Raw genomic sequence first — 22,063 nt, 5'->3', positions numbered from 1 at the left:
CAACTAGTAAACCAATACTGATACACTATTGTCAACTAAAATTCATATTCTATCCTGATTTCCTTATTTTTTGCCTAACGGCCCTTTTTTGTTCTAGGACCCATGTGGGATATCATACTACATTTAGGCATCATGGCTTCTCAGGCTCAACTTTCCTTGCTTTTAATGACCTTTACAGCCTTGAGAAGTATTGGTCAGGTGTTTTGTAGAATACACCTTAATTTGGGATTTATCTGATTTTTTCTTATGATTAGACTGAAATTTATGCATTTTGGAGATAAAGACTTCAGAGGTAAATTACCATCCTCAAAATAACATATCAACGGTACTACCACCAATATGTTGGAGTTTGATCACCTGGCTAGGGTAGTATTTGTCTGAGTTCTCCATGGTAAAGTTACCCCTTTTCCCTCCTTTCCATACTTTATTCTTTGCAAGAAAGTTACTATGTACAGCCCACATTAAAGGGGTGGGGAGATATGCTCTACCTCCTTGAGGGCAGTTCAGTTCAGTTGCTCAGTCATGTCCAACTCTTTGCGAACCCATGAACCACAGCATGCCAGGACTCCCTGTCCATCACCAACTCCTGGAGTCCATCCAAACCCATGTCCATTGAGTCGGTGATGCCATTGAACCATCTCATCCTCTGTCGTCCCCTTCTCCTCCTGCCCTCAATCTTTCCCAGCATCAGGGTCTTTTCAAATGAGTCAGCTCTTCACATCAGGTGGCCAAAGTATTGGAGTTTCAGCTTCAACATCAGTCCTTCCAATGAACACCCAGGACTGATCTCTTTTAGGATGGACTGGTTGGATCTCCTTGCAGTCCAAGGGACTCTTAAGAATCTTCTCCAACACCACAGTTCAAAAGCATCAATTCTTTGGTATTCAGCTTTCTTTATAGTCCAACTCTCACATCCATACATGACCACTGGAAAAGAGGCAAAGTATCTATAAATAATTTGGAATGCCCCTGCATAGAAAATTAGTATTTATTTATTCAATAATTCCTTTCTATTAGTATTAATAATAGATTTTATTAGAAATCATTTTATAATTTGGGTTCTAATCCAATACTACTTTTTTTTTTTTGGCTAAAATTGTTCCAGGTTAGGCCACGGAGGAGCTCTTTCAGTTGGTTCCTGTGTCCCTTTGACATACTACATCACTGTGGTTTTTATTTCTTTGAGCATGTCCTTACTTTTTGGAACTACAAAACACCACCAGATCATTATATATATTCCTTGCTTTGGTTTTAGAATAAGCCGTTTCTCCAAGGATCCCTGGTTCCAAGGGCTGGGTGTTGGGTGTGTTCACTGTTACTGGAGTGCAATAGCATCTAGGCTGTCTTTGCTGATAGAGAAAGAAAATCCATATTTGTGTGCTGACCCATATTTACACACATATCTATGAATATTTGTGTATCCATCTGTACCTATATTAAGCTAAACATGAGCTCATCTTGACATTTCTAACTCGAATCTTTGGCCACATACATAGATCATTCCAGCCTTTGCCTCTTTTCTTGTCTATAGTCACCTGCTCCAACAGTCAGAAATATAGCTCCTACTGTCTGCTATTCATTCACTTAATTCCAACATACATTTTAGTGATTTCACAATTAACTCATTACAGTGTTTTATGTACAGTTTTTTTTTTTTTTTTTTTAGTCTTCGTCCCCATTCATTTACAAGGTTAGGTCAGCACACTCCTCTACCCAACTCCTTGAAATAGTTACATTCTTTCTTCACAGTCTTCATTCCATCCTGGGATTCTGCAGCTTCCTATACGACTTTTTAGATTTGCTACACTAAGGTTTACTCTTTGTGTTGTAAAGTTCTATGGGTTTTAACAAATGCACAATGCCATATATTCATTATTATAGTGCCACATAGAATATTTACCACTATAAAATAGACCTCCTACTTTACATATTCAACCCTTCCTGCCGCAAAACTAATCTGTTTATCACCTCTTCAGATTTGTCTTTTCCAGAATGTCACATAAATTGAATCATACAATATATAACCTTTTCAGACTAGCTTATTTTTCTTAGCAACATACCTTCAAGAGTCACCCATGTTTTTGCATGGTTGATAACTCATTCCTTTTTATGGTCGAAGAGTATTCCATTGTATAGAAGTACCATAGTTTGTTTATACATTCAGCTATTGAAGGACATTGATTGCTCCCAGTCTTGTGACAATTATGAATAAAGGTATTATCAACTTTTGCATGTAGGTTTTTTGTGCACATAATTTTAAAATTAATTTGGTGAATACTTAGGGACCCAATAGGGACCTGGTTGCTGAATCATATGGTAAGACTATGCTTAGCCTTGTTAACTCTAATCTTTATTATTTCCTTCTGCTTGCTTTGGGTTTAGTTTTATCTCCTTATATAAGGAACTTATCATTAGTTCCTTCAGGGGCATTAATTGATTATTAATTTGAGATCTTCTTTCTTTTTAAATATAGTTATTTACGGTTATATTTAAATGTTATATATAATATTCCTAGGGCTTCTTTGGTGGCTTAGACAGTAAAGAATCCACCTGCAATTCAGGAGACCTGAGTTCAATCCCAGGTTGGGAAGATTCTCTGGAGGAGACCATGACAACCCACTCTAGTATTCTTGCCTGGAGAAGTCCCATGGATAAAGGAGCTTGGCGGGCTACAGTCCATGGGGTTGCAAAGAGTCACACACGACTGAGCAACTAAGCACAGCACAGTACATAATGTTCCAATTAGCACTGCTTTTGTTACATCCTATCAATTTGGGTATGTTGTGATCTCTTTTTTGCCCTAAATTTATTGCAGTATAATTGAGGTATTTTGTTGTTCAGTCACCAATCCATGGACTGCAGCATGCCAAGTTTCCCCGTCCTTCGCCATCTCCTAGAGTTTGCTCAAACTCATGTTCATTGAGTTAGTGATGCCATTCAACCATCTTATACTCTGTTGCCCTCTTCTCCTTTTGCCTTCAATATTTCCCACCATCAGAGTCTTTTCCAATAATTCAGCTCTTCACATCAGGTGGCCAAAGTATTGAAGATTCAGCTTCAGCATTAGTTCTGCCAATGAATATTCAGGGTTGATTTCCTTTAGGATTGACTGGTTTGATCTCCTTGTTGTCCAAGGGATTCTCAATAGCATTGTGTAAATTTAAGATAAATTTAAGACTTGATACATTTATAGATTGAAAAATCATTACCATCATACTGTTAGTTAACACCTTCATTACATCACATATTTACTGTTTCTTTTTTGTGGTGAAAACATTTAGGATTTAGTCACTTAGCAATTTTCAATTACATAATACCATATTATTAACTATTCACCATGTTGTGTATTAGATTCCCAGAATTTATTCATTTTATAACTGGAGTTTGTACACTTCTACCAACTTGTCCCCATTTCCCCTACCCCCGGCCTCTGGTAGGCATTGTGTTTTCATCTTTATTTGTTTCGAGATACTTAATTTTAGTTTGCTTCATTTTGTTTTTATTTTAATTTGTTTCAAGATGTTTTCTAATTCCCCTTATGATTTCTTCTTTGGCCACTGGTTAGGTCTGTGTTGTTTAATATCCACGTATTTGTGTATTATCCAGATTTCCTTCTGTTATTCTTGTCTACTTTCTTTTTTTTTTTTTTCTTCAGGTTTTTATTTAAAATTTATTGTAATGGGGTCTGTGCAAAAGGAGGGGGTGAAGGGTGGGGAACATGCAGGGGACACCAGAACACGATGACATGGCCAGGGCCACAGCTGCTGTCATGGGGGAGAGGGATGAAAAGAAAAGGCCAGGGCTGGAGCTGGGGTGGAAGAGGGAAGGGGGAGACACTGTGGCTGCATTCCCCCCACCCCCAGGAAGCACCTCTAGTCCCTGGATACCTCCATTTACCCTGGCCCCTAGGATTCCATCTCTTGTCCTGCCTCTGGCCCTAGTGGCTCCTTCTTTTGCTCCCCTTGACTTGTTTTCCCCTGACAGATTCTTAAGCAGGATGATATTCAGGGCCTGACCCCAAACAACTCCACCTGATGAAGGTACAACCTTTGCTTTCTGCCCCTTCTCAAATCTCACCTTTCCCCATCTCTGGGACAGAATCTTTGATTTTCCTCCTTCCTCTCCTCCCTCCCCCTGGGGAAAAAAAAAAAAAAAAAAGGCACCAACTCCCCAGGGATGGGCAGCAGTCAGTAGGGGTGGGGGCACCAGAAGGAGGACAGCAAGAAGGACCATCGAGGGAGAAGGCTCACAATCCCTGGAAGGGCAGGGCAAGGGGTCACAGAGAGGAGAGGGGGTGAGGGCATTGGCCACTCCTGTCCTCTGCTCCCCCCTGCCTCTTGTCTACTTTCTTTCAGTCATGATTGGAGAAGATATTTTGAATGATTTCTATTACTTTAAATTTGCTAAGACTTGCTTTGCTGTATAACATGTGATCTATCCTGTAGAATAACCCATGTGCATTTGATAAGGTAAGAACATGGATTCTTCTGCTATTGCGTAGAGTGTTCTGTATGTCTGTTACATCTAGTTGTTTTATAATGTTCTTTATGTCTTCTATTTAATTCTTGATATTCTGTTTAGTTGTTCTATCCATTTTTGAAAGTAAGATGATGAAATCTATTTCTCCCTTCAATTCTGTATATTTTGCTTCACATATTTGGGGTCTCTGTTGCTAGGTGCGTATATACTTACAATTATTATATCTTCTTAATAGAGTCACCATTTATTGACAGATAATGTCTTTTGTCTTTAGAAGCAATTTTTGAGTTAAAGTCTGTTTGATCTGTTATTAGTATAGCCACCCCAACTCTCTTTCGCTTATTAATTACATGGTATCTTTTCCATTCTTTCATTTGCAGCATATTTATGTTTTTAGATCTAAAGTGAGTATTTTATAGACAGCATATAGTGGCATCCTTTTTAAAATTCTTTCTAGTATCTCTGTTTTTTAAAAAGATATTTTAATCCATTAACATTTAATGTAATTACTGATGAAGAAGGAATTGTTGCTGTTTGGTCACAAAGTCATGTCCAGCTCTTTTGCAACCCTAATCTGGTAGGACTGTAGCCTACCAGATTTCTCTGTCCATTGGGTTTCCCAGAAAGAATACTGGAGTGGATTGCCATTTCCTTTTCCAGGGGATCTTCCCAATCCAGGGATCAAATCCACATCTCCTGCTTTGTCAGGCAGATTCCTTGCCACTGGGTGACTAGGGAAGCCTGAGGAAAGAATTACTTCTTTCATTTTTCCTTACATCATATCTTCCCCCACCCCCCCAACTCAATTCCTCTCTTCCTGTCTTTTATTGTTTTTCATTGTAATTTTCTGCTGTACTGTTTTGATTCCTTTATCAGTTCTCAAACTATATATTTTTAGTTGTTTTCTTAATGATTGCCTGATGATTACAACTAATATCCTACTTTATAAGAACTTAGTTCAAATTCAAGTTAGTTTTACAGTATACAAAAATTTAGCTTCTATATGGCTTCATCCCTTTTATATTATCACATATTACATCTTTATACACTGTGTGCTCATTAACATACACTTACTTATAATTATTGTATTGCACATTTGTCTTTCAGATCTTATAGAAAAAAGAGTTAGAGACCCCAAATAAATTAATACTATCTTTATATTTATCTGTGTGGTCATCTTTACAAATATTCTTTATTTCTTTAAGTGAACTTGAAGTACTGTTTAGTGTCCTTTCATTTCAGCCAGAGGAGTCCTTTTAGCATTCTTATGCACGCTCAGTCACTCAGTTGTGTCGGTATGGACTGTAGCCCACCAGGCTCCTTTGTCCATGGAACTTTCCAGGCAAGAATACTGGAGTGGATTGCCATTTCCTCATCCAAGGGATCTTCCTGACCCAGGTATTAAACCTGTGTCTCTAGTATCTCCTGCATCGGTAGGTGGATTCTTTACCATTGAGCCACCTGGGAAGCCCAGCATTCTTTTTTTTTTTTTTTAAATAAATGTTATTGAGGTATATTTTTGTGTGCAGTTTGAAGACTCTTAATATATAAATACAGCAATGTAAATAAATATCAGGATATAGTTACAAGAGACTTCACTGATGGCCCAGTAGCCAAGGCTCCATACTCCCAATGCAAGAGTCCCTGGTTCAATTCCTGATCAGGGAACCAGATCCCACACACTGCAACTAAGACCTGAAACAGCCAAATAAATAAATAAAATATTTTTAAAAATATATAGCTATAAAAGCTTGTAACTTGTATAGTTTCTCCTCTACTTTTTCCAGCCCAGGCAACTACTGATGGATTTTTGTCACTTCAGTATGATTGTTTTTCCTAGAGTTTTCTATAATTGGAATCCTATGGTATTCTTTTGTGTCTGGCTTCTTTCATCCCACATAATGGTTTTGAAATTCATTCAGAGCATGTATGTCAGTAGCTCTGTCTATTTTTATTGGAAGATTGTATTCCATTCTATGAATTGTCACATTTTCTCCATCCACCAGATGATTATTTTTTAGCCACAAATTCTGGTCATAATAAATCGTTTCATAAATAGGTTGCAGAATGTGCAGCCATAGCTTTTATCAAAAGCTGAAGAGGATACATTCAATTAGAAAAAATTAAATTAATACTAAAAAATTTTTTTAAACTAACCCTGCTTAAGTCACCTGATATACATTCAATACTAGGAAGTATATTTTTTGCAAAGAATGAGAGAAAAAAGAAAAAAAAAAAACAAGAATTTAAAAAGTATCAGCTTAACAACTAAAATTTTTTAAATGGTAAGTGGCTTTAGTTTTCAGAAAGTCTGCCAAGAAGGCGGCAAATTCTATAAGGCCTAAAGTAAAGAAAGTTATGAATCATTTAGGGCTTAGGGCACTAGAAAGCCAACCTTGAACTTTAAAAATATACTCTGTTCAAGTATCAAATGAAAAAAGTCCCTACTAAAGCTGAGTTGATGGCTTTTTTATGAGGTAGTATTGTTTCTTAAATTTTGGAACTGAATCTACAGTGCAAATGTCATTATTTAATGTTGATACTGAATATCATAAGCTCAAAATCAAACTGAAAAAAAGTCAGTGTTAATTGAATGTATCCTATTCAGCTTTTTATAGAAGCCCAGCATTCTTTCAGAGAAGGTTTATTAACTCTCTGTGTTTATATGGGAATGTCTTAATTTCTTTATCCCTGAAGGATAGTTTTGCTGGGTATAAAATTCTTGGTCATTTTAGATTGCTAGGGCTACTGCTGCTGCTGTTGCTAAATCGCTTCAGTCGTGTCTGACTCTGTGTGACCCCATAGACAGCCTCCTACCAGGCTCCTCTGTCCCTGGGATTCTCCAGGCAAGAACACTGGAGTGGGTTGCCATTTCCTTCTCCAATGCATGAAAGTGAGAAGTGAAAGTGAAGTCACTCAATCGTGTCCAGCTCTTAGCGACCCCATGGACTGTAGCCCACCAGGCTCCTCCATCCATGGGATTTTCCAGGCAAGAGTACTGGAGCGGGGTGCCATTGCCTTCTCCATGCTAGGGCTACCATAACAAAATACCACAGACAGGGTGGCTTGAACAAAAGAAATTAATTTTTCTTACAGTTGTGGAGGCTTGAAGTACAAGATAGAAGTGTCAGGCAGGGTTGGTTTCTGGTGAGGCTTCCCTTATCAACTTGCAGATGACACCTTCTTGCTATGTCCTTGCCTGGCCTTTTTTCTGTTCATACATGCCTTAAGAGAAATATGTGGCACCTCTGTCAGATCAGGGCCTCACCCTTATGACTTCATCTTTTCAGTAAACTTATATATATATATAATATATATATATATATACACATATATATATGATTGTTCTACTTGCTGTGAGCTTTTGTTTAGATTACACATTCCCCCAGAAGTTTATTCTGATAGTTTTTGCCAGCTTATTCATTGCTTTCGGAGAAGGCAATGGCAACCCACTCCAGTACTGTTGCCTGGAAAATCCCATGGATGGAGGAGTCTGGTAGGCTACAGTCCATGGGGTCGCTAGGAATTGGACATGACTGAGTGACTTCACTTTCACTTTTCACTTTCATGCATTGGAGAAGGAAATAGCAACCCACTCCAGTATTCTTGCCTGGAGAATCCCAGGGATGGGGGAGCCTAGTGAGCTGCCATCTATGGAGTCGCACAGAGTCGGACATGACTGAAGCGACTTAGCAGCAGCAGCATTCATTGCTTTTGTTAAGGGATGGACTTTTGGGGTTGTCTGTCATTTTACTGATACTCTCTTAAGGCTTATTTTTAAATTGCTCTTCTTATTGTTAAATTTTATGAGTTCTTTTTATATTTCGACTCAGTTCAGTTCCGTTCAGTCGCTCAGTCACGTCCGACTCTGCGACCCCATGAATCACAGCACTCCAGGCCTCCCTGTCCATCACCATCTCCCCGAGTTCACTCAAACTCACATCCATTGAGTCGGTGATGCCATCCAGCCATCTCATCCTCTGTTGTCCCCTTTTCCTCCTGCCCCCAATCTCTCCCAGCATCAGAGTCTTTTCCAATGAGTCAACTCTTCGCATGAGGTGGCCAAAGTACTGGAGTTTCAGCTTTAGCATCATTCCTTCCAAAGAACACCCAGGACTGATCTCCTTTAGAATGGACTGGTTGGATCTCCTTGCAGTCCAAGGGACTAGTTTGACTACAAGTCCTCTATTCGATATGTGATTTGCAAATATATTTTCTAAGAAAATGATCTGTCTTTTCATTCTTTAACAGTCTTTTTTCAGGGCAAAAAATGAATTTTAATGAAGCCCAAATTCATCTTTTTTCTTTCATGGATCATGCTTTCAGTGTTTTATCAAAAATCTTATCACCAAACTAAAAATCATGTATATTGTCTCATATGTTTTCTTCTACAAATTTTACAGTTTTGCATTTTAGTATTCAGGTCTAGAATCCACTTAAAGTTAATTTTTGTGCAGGGTGTAAGGTCTATGTCTATGTTCACTTTTTTTTTTTTTTTTGCATATGGATGTCCAATTGTTCCGGCAATATTTGTTGAAAAGATTTTTCTTTCTCCGTTGAGCTGCCTTTATATTTTTGTCAAAAATCAGTGGATTATATCTAGGTTGGGAAGATCCCTTGAAGGACGGCATGGCAATCCTCTCCAGCATTCTTGCCTGGGAAATCCCATGGACAGAAGAGCCTAGTAGGCTATAGTCCACAGGATTGCGGAGTCAGAGACAACTGAAGCGACTTGGCACAGCACAACACATACTTATTCTGATGTCTCTGGGAAAATTGAATAAATCTGAGGGGAAAAACAAAAAACATAGTGACAAAGGATTCTTCTAAAGGACTGTAAGAATTTCTTCAGCTTAAAGGACAATTCAGGGTTGTCACATAATTAATGTTCCTGCTTTCAAATTAGTCAAACTTCTCAGAATGATTTCTCAAGCAAGCAAGAAAGCTCAAAACTTTTACTTTTATCACAATTTAAAAGGAAATGATGCTCATTTAAATTCACCCATTCCAGTCCATTTTAGTTTGCTGATTCCTAAAATGTCGACGTTCACTCTTGTCATCTCCTGTTTGACCACTTCCAATTTGCCTTGATTCATGGACCTAACATTCCAGGTTCCTATGCAATATTGCTCTTTACAGCATCAGACCTTGCTTCTATCACCAGTCACATCCACAACTGGGTATTAGTTTTGCTTTGGCTCCATCCTTTCATTCTTTCTGAAGTTATTTCTCCACTGATCTTCAGTAGCATATTGGGCACCTACCAACTTGAGGAGTTCCTCTTTCAGTATCCTATCATTTTGCCTTTTCATACTATTCATGGGGTTCTCAAGACAAGAATACTGAAGTGGTTTTCCATTCCCTTCTCCAGTGGACCACATTCTGTCAGACCTCTCCACCATGACCCATCTGTCTTGGGTGGCCCCACACGGCATGGCTTAGTTTCATTGAGTTAGACAAGGCTGTGGTCCGTGTGATCAGATTGGCTGGTTTTCTGTGATTATGGCCAGTGTGTCGCAACACCTACTGTCTTACTTGGGTTTTTCTTACTTTGGGCGTGGGGTATCTCTTCACGACTGCTCCAGCAAAGTGCAGCCACTGCTCCTAACCTTGGACAAAGTCGCCCCTTGTGACCTTGAAAGTGGAGTAGCTCCTCTTGGCCCTCCTGTGCCCATGCAGCCACCACTCCTTGGACGTGGGGTTGCTCCTGGGTGTTCATTGGAAGGACTGATGCTGAAACTGAAACTCCAATACTTTGGCCACCTCATGCGAAGAGTTGACTCATTGGAAAAGACTCTGATGCTGGGAGGGATTGGGGGCAGGAGGAAAAGGGGACGACAGAGGATGAGATTGCTGGATGGCATTACTGACTCGATGGACATGAGTTTGGGTAAACTCCAAGAGTTGGTGATGGACAAGGAGGCCTGGCATGTTATGATTCATGGGTTTACAAAGAGTTGGACATGACTGAGACTGAACTGAACTGAATGCTCATTTCTTTCTTGGAGCAGTGTAAATTTTAGTGTCTTCTCTTTAGTACTAGATATTTCAGAATCTTCAGGAAATGTTAAGGGTTAGAACTAAAACAATAAGATACTAAAATAATCAGTGGGGATTCCACTTGAAATAACTTGATCTCTAACTTAAAGAAAAGCATCTATTCAATATCTTCCTCAGGAGACAATATGGCAAAGTAGCATTTTATAGTCAATTAACATCACATTTCCTTATTCCTCTAAAACACGGAAACTCTCACAGGTTCTATAATGAGAACTTTTTTCAGCTGGATGCTATTAAAATTTCCTTTGTATGTTTTAATTTGGAAGGAATGGTGTTAATGTTGGTAGGCTCTAATTTAGAATTGCATTTATTTTCAAATGTGTTTGGAGTGAAGTGAGTCATTCTTCAATTTCCTTAAAAGAAACTAGGATAAGTCCTTTAAAAAAAAAAATACAACTAATACAAAACTCATTTTGAAAGTAGCATATTGTGACTTATAGGTAATAAATATTGGCATGCTTTACCCCTTTGACACTATCATAAGTCAACATGAGTTTTACTTTATGCCCTTATTAGCTGATTATATGTCATTTTAGCAGAGTTTCTTTTACTTATTTGCATCATTCACACATGTGTAACAACTTTACAACAACTTTTTATGGGAAAAAAAATCTGCTATTTCTTACTAATAGTAACAAGGGTAGAAAGAGTTTACATGTCAAGATACTGAGTAGATAATTTCACTTGACATCACAAATTATGTCACATTGTCACATTTTTATTAAGATTCAAATTTTACTTCCTAGTTACTGCCTACTGATGACGTAGAGTCTCTGGTTCCTTGCAAAGTACCCAATAAGTATTTCTAGGATGTCTCACTTGTTCTAAACTCCTATCATGTATATTCTATAAACTACAAAAAAATGAAAAACCCCCTCCTACTGTTCTTACTAACAAAGCAATTCTTTGCTGATGACTATTACTACCATACTGAGCACTGGTGGGAACTTAATACCATCACATGCTGTTCCTCTGCATTTCATAGTCTCTCCTACAGCTTTGCCAGGCACAGCAGTTTTCCACAGATAAATACCCTTAGCTCTCAAGGTGCCCAAGCTGCATTGTTGTCCATTGCAGAGATGGGCAGATGGTCCCCTCAGATTCCTAACTTACTCTGAGTGCAGTGTCAAAGATGTTTGGGACCCAATGGATTAAAGATTTTAGTAAAACAGCTCTTTCAGTTTTTACTCAAAGCCATTTAGTTTTCTCTCTGTAGGATATAGAAATATGTTCAGAGGGCTAGACCCAAGGTAGATTGAGTAATAATCACTGAGCTAGACTCAGAACCTGTAATTCCACTGGCAAGAAATTTGCCCATATCTCAAGCTGAGTATCTCTATGCTCAATTAGAGGGAAGCAGCAACAAATCATTTTTTCTTACAGAGGAATAATATTTAAATCAAATACTGACAATATGTGAAGTATTCAGAGGGATAATATTTGGATTTTAAACTATTTAATTTTATCTTGAAAAAAATTTTTAATTTATTTTTTAAGGATAACTGCTTTACAGAATTTTGTTGTTTTCTGTCTAACATCAACATGAATCAGCCATAGGTATACATATATCCCCTCCCTCTTGAACCTCTCCCCCAACATCTCCCTCCCCATCCCACCTCTCTATGTTGATACAGAGCCCCTGTTTGAATTTCCTGAGACATACAGCAAATTCCCATTGGCTATCTATTTTACATATGGCAATTTCCAAAGTTTCCATGTTACTTTCTCCATATATCTCACCCTCTCTTCTCCTCTCCCTGTGTCTATAAGTCTGTTCTGTCTATTTTTCCATTGCTACCTTGCAAATAATTTCATCGGTGCCATCTTTCTAGATTCCATGCAAATACATAAGTGTACAATACTTATCTTTCTCTTTCTGACTTGCTTCCCTCTGTATAACAGGCTCTAGGTTCATCCACCTCATCAGAACTGACAAATGTGTTCTTTTTATGGCTGAGTAATATTCCATTGTGTATATGTACCACAGTTTCTTTATCCATTCATCTGTCAGTGTACAGATATCTAGATTGCTTCCATGTTCTAGCCATTGTAAATAGTATTGCAGTGAACATTGGGGTACATGTGTCTTTTTCAATTTTGGTTTCCTCGTAAACTATTTTATTTTTTATTCAACAATTCTTTGTTACTTTGTCACTTTTTTTCATCATTAAAATGATATCATGAAACTTCTGGTTTCCAGTCCAACATATAAAGAGTTTGGAAGTCGCCATTCCACCTTGACAATAAGTAAAAAGAACAAAACAAAAAAATCAAAAATTCTTTTTAGATCTGTCAAAGTGAGGTCACAGAGCAAACCACTGTTCCCCAAATTAAAGAGAGATGTAGACAAATACAAAGATGTAGGCAAATACAACTTACTGGAGCAGAAACTCACACACAGAAGCCTCAGTGGGAGCCATGGCCAGGGTAGGAAAACCAAAACCATCACTGATAAATTTCTGAAAGCTCAGTGTGGATAATTCTGATTGTTTAAAGCTCCAAGGAGACCTGGTCACAGAGCAGGTCTTAATACTTTGATAAGCTTTAACTCTAGGAGCCCTAAGAGGTTTTCAGAGAGGCTACAGGGGAAAAATACCTTAATGCTTCCAGTAGGGGCAGAAAAAAGAAGTCATTTTGAACTATGCCAGATCATTCTATTCTTAACAGAACCTACCATGAAGAGAAACTATTTTGGCAGAGCATAAACTATTGAAGTTTGAGAGTCTAACTCACCTAGGTGAAGGGAATATCCAACTCCAGCCCACTGTAGCCATAATGTCCCATCTGGGAAGAAATTAGAGGGCTGAAAAGAACTTGTGAAGTTCACAGTTCAGATGTGTACACACACTGAAGACTGAGACCTAATCATTAGGACTACAGAACACTTCCCTTCTCCCCATAACTTACCACCATATTATTAGAGATCTGTTAAAGCAGTTACTTTAACCTAGTTTGTCTTAGTCCATTTGGACTACTATTACAAAAATGCCATAGACTGGCTGGCTTATAAACAACAGAAATTTATTTCTTAGTGTTCTGGGGGTTGAAAAGCCCAAGATCAAGGTGCTAACAGATTCAGTACCTGGTGAGAGCCCACTTCCTGGTTTACAGACAACCAATCATCTTCTGGCTGTGTCCTCATGTGGAAAAAGGGTCAAGAGAGCTCTTTGGGGTCTCTGATAAAGATACTAGGGGTTTCCCCAGTGGCTCAGTGGTAAAGAATCTGCTTGCAATGCAGGAGCTACAGGAGATGTAAGTTCGATCCCGGGATCAGGAAGATCCCCTGGAGGAAGGCATGGCAAGCAACTCCAGCATTTTTGCCTGGGAAATCCCATGGAAATAGGAGCCTGGTGGGCCACAGTTCATAGGGTCACAAAGAATGAGAAACAACTGAAGCGACTGACATGCATGCGAATAAGGGCACTGGTGCCATTTGTAAGGGCTCCATCCTCACAATCTAATCAAAGGCTCTACCTCCAAATACCAACACAATGCTTTCAACACTTGGAAGGAAAATTTTGTGTTTGGAGGGACACAACCATATAGCATAGATTGAATCAAGAAAAAAATTGTAAATCATTCTGAAGGGCAAAAGACACTTTGAAAAAACAGCAAGCATCAGAACCAGACTCATTTGCAGCAAGGATATTAGAATTATCTGTCCAGGAATTTAAAACAACTCTGATTAATATGATAAAGGCTCTAGGATAAAGTAATAATGTGCAAGAACAGATGGGCAATTTAAGCAGAGAAATAGAAATTTTAGGAGAGAATTAAAAAGAAGGGCCAGAGGTCAAAAGCACTGTAATAGAGATGAAGACACAACCAAGGAAAGAAAAGTTGACCTTGAGGATATCACAATAGAAACTTCCAAAACTGAAAAGCAAAGAGAAAAAACAAACCAGAAAAAAAAAACAGAATACCAAGAGCTGTAAGACAACTACCGTTGATTCTTGAACAACACAAGGATATGGGTGCTGACTCCTTGTACTGTCAAAAATCTGCATAGAACTTTACAATTGGCCCTCCTTATGCATGGATTCAACCAACTGTGAATTGTGAGGTACTGTGGCACATGTTTATGGGGGGAAATGGCATATAAGTAGACTTAACATGGTTCATACCTGTGTTATTCAAGGGTCAACTGTGATGTGAAATAATTGAAAAAATATATATTGGTCTCTGATCCTACTTCCTAGCATCAAGCTCCCAAACCTCTTATAATTTCCCAAGTGATAAGATTATTAAAAGCATTTTTCTTCTAATATTTGGTCTTTGACTCTTGTCATTGACACTGAACTTCTAAATCCCTTGTAATTCATGAGTGATAGGAGGGTCTTTTGTTCTAGTTAAGCGACCGTTGGTGGGCTCCTGGATAGTTTGAGGGTGGGAGCTGGTCACCAGAAACACCAAGTCCTGATTAGAAGTTAAAAGTTTCTGCCCAGCCCTATCCTCTAGGAGAGGGAGAGGGCCTGGAGGCTGGGTTCCCACCAAAAAGTAAAATCTGCAAATTATTAAGAGTCCTGGAAAATGAAGAAAGGGGAAAAAGGGTGGAACACTTATTTAAAGAAATAATGCTGTGAAGAGACTTGACATCCAAGTTCATGAAGCTCATAGGCCCTTCAAACAAACTCAAGGAGATACTCTCCAAAATATAATAAAACTGTCAAAAATCAAAGAAAATTTCTGGTAAGAATGTGGAGAAAAGTGAATCTTTGTACACTGCTGTTGGAAATGTCAATTGCCTCAGCCACCATGGTAAACAGTATGGAAATGTCTCAAAAATTAAAAATAGAACTACCATTGTTGTTGTTGCTGCTGTTCAGTTGCTCAGTCATATCCAACTCTTTGTGACCCCATGGACTACAGTATGCCAGGCTTCTCTGTCCTTCACCATCTCCCAGAGCTTATTCAAACTCATGTCCATTGAATCAGTGATGCCATCCAACCATCTCATCCTCTATCGCATCCTCTCATCCCCTTCTCCTCCTGCCTTCAATCTTTCCCAGCATCAAGGTCTTTTCTAATCAGTCGGCTCTTCGCATAAGGTGGCCAAATTATTGGAGTTTCAGCTTCAGCATCAGTTCTTCCAATGAATATTCAGGACTGATTTCCTTTAGGATTGACTTTTTTGATCTCTTGCAGCCCAAGGGACGCTCAAGAGGCTTCTCGAACGCCACAGTTCAAAAGCATCAATTGTTTGGTACTCAGCCTTCTTTACAATCAAATTCTCACATCTGTAATGACTACTGGAAAAACCATAGCTTTGACTATTAGGACCTTTGTCGGCAAAGTAATGTCTCTGTTTTTTAATACGCTGCCTAGGTTTGTCATAGCTTTCCTTCCAAGGAGCAAGCATCTTTTAATTTCATGGCTACAATCACCATCTGCAGTGATCTTAGAGCCCAAGAAAATAAAGTCTGTAGTGACACTGTTTCCATTGTTTCCCCATCTGTTTGCCATGAAGTGATGGGACGGGATGCCATGTTCTTCATTTTTGTGAACGTTGAGCTTTAAGCCAGCTTTTTGAATCTATATTTAAAATAAACAAAGAGGCTTATGTGGGCTTCCCTGGTGGCTCATATCGTAAAGAATCTGCCTGCAGTGCAGGCAACAAAGGTTTGGGGTAGGGAAGATCCCCTGCAGAAAGAAATAGCTGCTCATTCCAGTATTCTTGTCCGGGAAATCCCATGGACAGAGAAGTTTGGTGGGATACAGTCCATGGGTGCGGGGAGTGAGCTCCGCCTCTGGCAAAGGTCATGAGGAAGGAGGCTTGGCATACGCAAAGGCGGGATCAAGCCTCAGGAGTCTCCCTGGAAATTCTCGAGCAATCTACCCCCAAAACCAGAGTCTGCCTACTTTCTGCTTTGTGCTTTCACCTACACCTCTGACTTTACGGGGGGCTGTCCCCCACGACCTCTCTGAAAAAAGAGTTAGCTTACAGCTCCAGTTAATAATTCCTGGGTGTGACAGTGTTTAACCTACAAACTCCTTTGGAAATCCTCTAGCCTGCCTGAATAGGTTTTTCCGGCCACATGTGATTGTTCAGAGCCTCCCAACTGTGAGAGGCAGGAGATGTTCTAAACTGTCTAAACACAGATTCTTTTGAGTAGTTAAAAGATTGATTAGAAATTGTATTGGTGAAGGGATTTTCACTTGTTGGGCCAATGTTTGCTGCTAAGTTTCCATATCCCTTACCTGCTGTGTCCCTGGCAGTGTATTGATTAATATAGTTGGTGTAAGTAGTAGCTTTAATGTTTGTAACCTGGGACCCTTGAGTTAATTCTTTTTCTTGTTATAGCCCACCACACCTTTGCTCTGTAGGAATGCAACTTTATCTAATGCTTTTTGGAGGCTGGCGCCTGACTTGAGAATTATCACCTTTAGAGAAAAAGGCCTCCGGGCCAGAAGATGATGCAAATCACCTAAACTTTTGCATATGATATGTTTGCAGGAAGAAAGCCTGGCTTACTGCATGACTCTACCCCTTCCCCCATTATCCTCTATGCATAACTTAAGGTATAAAAACTACTTTGGAAAATAAAGTGCGGGCCTTGTTCACCGAAACTTGGTCTCACCATGTCGTTCTTTCTCTTACCTTCTGGCTGAATTATTCAGCCTCTTTTCTACACTGAATTTCCTCACTGAGCTATCCTTATTTCAGCCTCTCTTCTCCACTGAATTTTCCTACTGAGCTATCCTCATTCTATTACTCTTTATATCCTTAATTAACGTTTAATTAAGCAATTGTTTCCTGATCTTCGCTGACGCCGTCCCCGCTTCGAATTCCCTGGATCAGCCGGGGCTGGTCCCCGGCACATGGGGTTGCAAACAGTTGGACACGACTGAGTGACTAACGTTTTTCATTTGTATTATTTTTTAGATTCCACATATCATATAGTATTTATCTTTTTCTGATTTATTTCACTAAGCATAAGGTCCATCTCTTGCTGCTGAAAATGGCAATATTTTATTCCTTTCTATGGCCAAGTAATATACATGCCATATCCTCTTCAGCCAGTTATCTGTTGATGGCTCTTTCCATGTCTTGGCTATCATAGTGATGCTATGAACATTGGGGTGCATGTATCTTTTTGAATTAGAGTTTTCATTTCTTCCAGATATATATCCAGAAGTGGGAATGCTGGAAGGAACCTACATTCTGTTTTCCATAGTGACTCCACCAATTTACATTTCCACCACCAATGTAGTAAGGTTCTCTTTTTTCCACACCCTCTCCAGGATTTGTCATTTGCAGACATTTTGATGACAGTCATTCTGACTGGTGTGAGGTGATATCTCACTGTGGTTTGGATTTGCGTTTCTCTGATGATTAGTGATAGTGAGCATCTTTTGATGTGCCTGTTGCCCGCTTGTATGACTTCTTTGGAAAAACGTCTGTTTAAATCTTCTGCCCATTTTTTGATTGGGTTTATTTTTCCAGTATTGAGTTGTATGAGCTGTTTGTTCATTTTGGATATCAACTTCTTGTTAGTCTGATTGTTTGCATGCGTTTTTTTTTCCACTTTATAGGTTATCTTTTCATTTTGTTGATAGTTTCCTTTGCTGTGCAAAAGCTTTTAAGTTTGATTAGGTCCCATTTGTTTATTTTGGTTATTTCTTTTGCCTTGACAGAATAATCTAAGAAAACATTGCTCTGATTTATGTCAGAGAATGCTTTCCCCATGTTCTCTTCTAGGAGTTTTATGATGCCATCTAGGTCTTTAATTCATTTTGAGTTTATTTTTGTTTTTGATGTGAGAGAATGTTCTAATTTCATTGATTTACATGAAGCTTCCAGCTTTCACTACACCAATTGTTGAAAAGACTCTCTTTTTCCCATTATATATTCTTGCCTTCTTTGCCATAGATTGATTGACCATAGGTGCATGGATTTATTTCTGGACCCTTCATTCTGTTCCATTAATCTGTTCCAAAAATGTCTGTTTTTGTACCAAAAAGTATGCTGTTTTGATTGCCGCAGCTTTGTAGGATGGTATGAAGTCTTGGAAGGGTTATGACTCCAGCTTTGTTCTTTATTCTCAGGATTGCTTTGGCAGTTCTGGGCTTTTTGTGGTTGCATGTAATGATTATTTGTTCTAGTTCTGTGAAAACTGTCCTGGGTATTTTGACAGGAATTGCACTAAATCTGTAGATTGTGTTGGTTAGTATGGACATTTTAAAAATATTGAATTTTCCATCCAAGAATACTAGATTTCTTTTCATTTCTTTGAATTGTCTTCAGTTTCCTTTATAAATATTTTATGGTTTTCAGCATATAGGTCTTTTACTTCCTTGGTTAAGTTTATTCCTAGGTAATTTTTTTGGACATGATTCTGAATGAGGTTTTTTTTTTTACTTCCTCTTTCTAATATTTCATTATGAATGTAAAGAAACACAAGATTTTTTATATTAATTTTGTATCCTGCTACCTTGCTGAATTCATTTATTAGTTTTAATAGTTTAGTGTGGAGATTTTAGGGTTCTTTATAGAGTATCTTGTGATCTGCAAATAGTGATAATTTTCCCTCCTCTCTTACAGTTTAGGTATATTTTATTTCTTTTGCTTGTCTGATTGCTGTGACTAGGACTTCCAATACTATGTTGAATAGAAGTGACAAGAATAGGCATCCTTGTCTTGTGGTTTGTCATAAATGGCCTTTATTAAGTTGAGATATGTTTCCTCTATTTCCACTTTGATAAGAGGTTTTTATCATGAATGGATATTGAATTTCATCAAATACTCTTTGAGATGGTCATTTGATTTTTGTCTTTCCTTTTGTTAATGTGGTATATCACATTTACTGCTTTGAGTATGTTGAAGCATCCCTCTGTCCCTGGAATGAATCCAGTTTGGTCATGGTGTATGATTGTTTTTATGTATTGTTGGATTTGGGTTGCTATTTTGTTGAGAATTTTTGCATCTATACCTATCAAAAATAGTTATCTCTAATTTTTTTGTAAGATCTTTGTTTTCATTTACTATCAGGGTGATAGTGACCTCACAGAAAAAATTTGGGAGTGTACCTTCAAATTCAAGTTTTTGGAATAGTTTAAGAAGGATAGGTAACAAGTTCTTAGTATGTTTGGTAGAATTCCCCAGTGAAGCTATTTAGTCCTGGTCTTTTGTTTGCAGGGAAATTTTTTTTAATGACATATTTTATTTCACTTCTAGTGACTAGTCTGTTAAAATTGTGAGTTTTTTTAATTGACTTAGTCTTGGCAGGATGTGTGTTTCAAGAAACTTGTCCATTTCTTCTAAGTTGTCTATTTAGTTAAGACTCTTCAATATTTTAGGGCAGGTTTAATTTTGCTGAATTCTTTTAGTTTCTGTTTGTCTGGGAAAGTCTTTATCTCCCCTTCTATTCTAAATGATAATCTTACTTGGGTAGAGTGTCCTAGCTTACAAGTTTTTCCCTTTCAGGATTTTGAATATATCATGTCACTCCCTTCTGGCCTGCAAAGTTTCTGTAGAGAAATCAGTTGATAGATTAATGGGATTCCTTTGTAACTGACTCTTTGCTTTTCTCTTTCTGCCTTTAGAAACCTCTCCTCTCACTCTCTTATTTTCTCTGTAGAAAGCTGTCTCTATTTTTAGCCACTTTTATAATATGTCTTGGTGTGTGTCTGTTTGGGTTCATCTTCTTTGAGGCCCTCTGTGCTTTCTGTACATGGATATCTGCTTCCCTCTTTAGGTTTGGAAAGTTTTCAGTCATAATTTCTTCAAATGTATTTTCCATCTCTTTCCTTCTCTTTTCTCCTTCTGGGATCCCTATTATGCCTAAGTTAGCATGTTTTATATTATCCCATAGATCTTACATGTTGCTTTCTTTCTCTTTTTTTATCTTTCTCTCTGCTGTTCTGACTGAGTGGTGTCCATTATCCAATCTTTCAAATCACATATTCATTCTTCAGTGTCATTTAGTTTAGGTATTCATTGCTTCTAGATTGCTTTTTATCTCAGTGAATGAGTTATCTATTTTTGATTGGTTCATCTTTATAGTTTCTAGTCCCTATTGCAGTGATCTGCATTTCTGTTGAGGATCTTGGGTGAGATGCATGCCCATATATGGGAGGATCCTGAGATATATCAAATACGAACTGTGAACCAGGCAAATCAAAAGGAATTGGCCAAAGGAAACCCAGAAAGTAGTGCCTCATATAAGTGATTCACATGGTCATGAGGGAGCGACTTTCACTGAGTCCACCCATGTATATTCACGTGTTGTACTGATTTTTCCCCCTAATGAAAATAGCTGAGAAAAGAAGAGAAGGAAAAGGGAAAGGAGAAAAGGAAAGATATACCCATCTGAATGCAGAGTTCCAAAGAATAGCAAGGAGAGATTGAAAAAAAAAAAAAAAAAAGCCTTCCCAAGTAATCAACACAAAGGAAAACAACAGAATGGGAAAGACTAGAGAGCTCTGGAAGAAAATTAGAGATACCAAGGGAACATTTCATGCAAAGGTGGGCACAGTAAGGGACAGAAATTGTATGGACCTGGCAGAAGCAGAAGATATTAAGAAGAGGTGGCAAGAATAGAAGAACTACACAAACAAGATCTTCACTACCCAGATAATCACGATGATGTGATCACTCACCTAGAACCAGACATCCTGGAGTGTGAAGTCAAATGAGCCTTAGAAAGCATCACTACAAAGAAAGCTAGTGGAGGTGATGGAATTCCAACTGAGCTGCATCAAATCCTAAAAGAAAATGCTGTGAAAGTGCTGCACTCAATATGCCAGCAAATTTGGAAAACTCAGCAGTGGCCACAGGACTGGAAAAGGTCAGTTTTCATTCCAATCCCAAAGAAAGGCAATGTCAAACAATGCTCAAGTGACTGCACAACTGCATTCATCTCATATGCTAGCAAAGTAATGCTCAAAATTTTACAAATTAGGGTTCAACAGCATGTGAACCAAGAACTTCCAGATGTTCAAGCTGGATTAGAAAAGGCAGAGGAACCAGAGATCAAATTGCCAACATCTGTTGGATCATACAAAAAGCAAGAGAATTCCAGAAAAACAAGTACTTCTGCTATAGTGACTGTGCCAAAGACTTTGACTTTGTGGATCACAACAAACTGTGGAAAATTGTGAAAGAGATCGAAATAGAAGATCACCTGACCTGCCTCCTAAGAAATCTGCATGCAGGTCAAGAAGCAACAATTAGAACTAGACATGGAACAACAGACTGGTTCCAAATTGGGAAAGAAGTATGTCAAGGCTGTATATTGTCACCCAGCTTATTTAACTTACATGCAGAGTACATCATGCAGAATGCCAGACTGGATGAAGCACAAACTGAAATCAAGATTTCTGGGAGAAATATCAATAACCTCAGATATGCAAATGATACCACACTTACAGCAGAAAGCAAAGAGGAACTAAAGAGCCTCTTGATGTAAGTGAAAGAGGAGAGTGAAAAGCTGACTTAAAACTCAACATTCAGAAAACGAAGATCACAGCATCCATATCTATCACTCCATGGCAAATAGATGGGGAAACAATGAAAACAGTGAAA

This window comes from Bos indicus x Bos taurus, chromosome 5, assembly GCF_003369695.1.
Source record: "Bos indicus x Bos taurus breed Angus x Brahman F1 hybrid chromosome 5, Bos_hybrid_MaternalHap_v2.0, whole genome shotgun sequence".
NCBI lineage: Eukaryota > Metazoa > Chordata > Mammalia > Artiodactyla > Bovidae > Bos > Bos indicus x Bos taurus.
The sequence above is the reverse complement of the archived record's forward strand: the minus strand, read 5'-3'. Positions refer to the sequence as shown.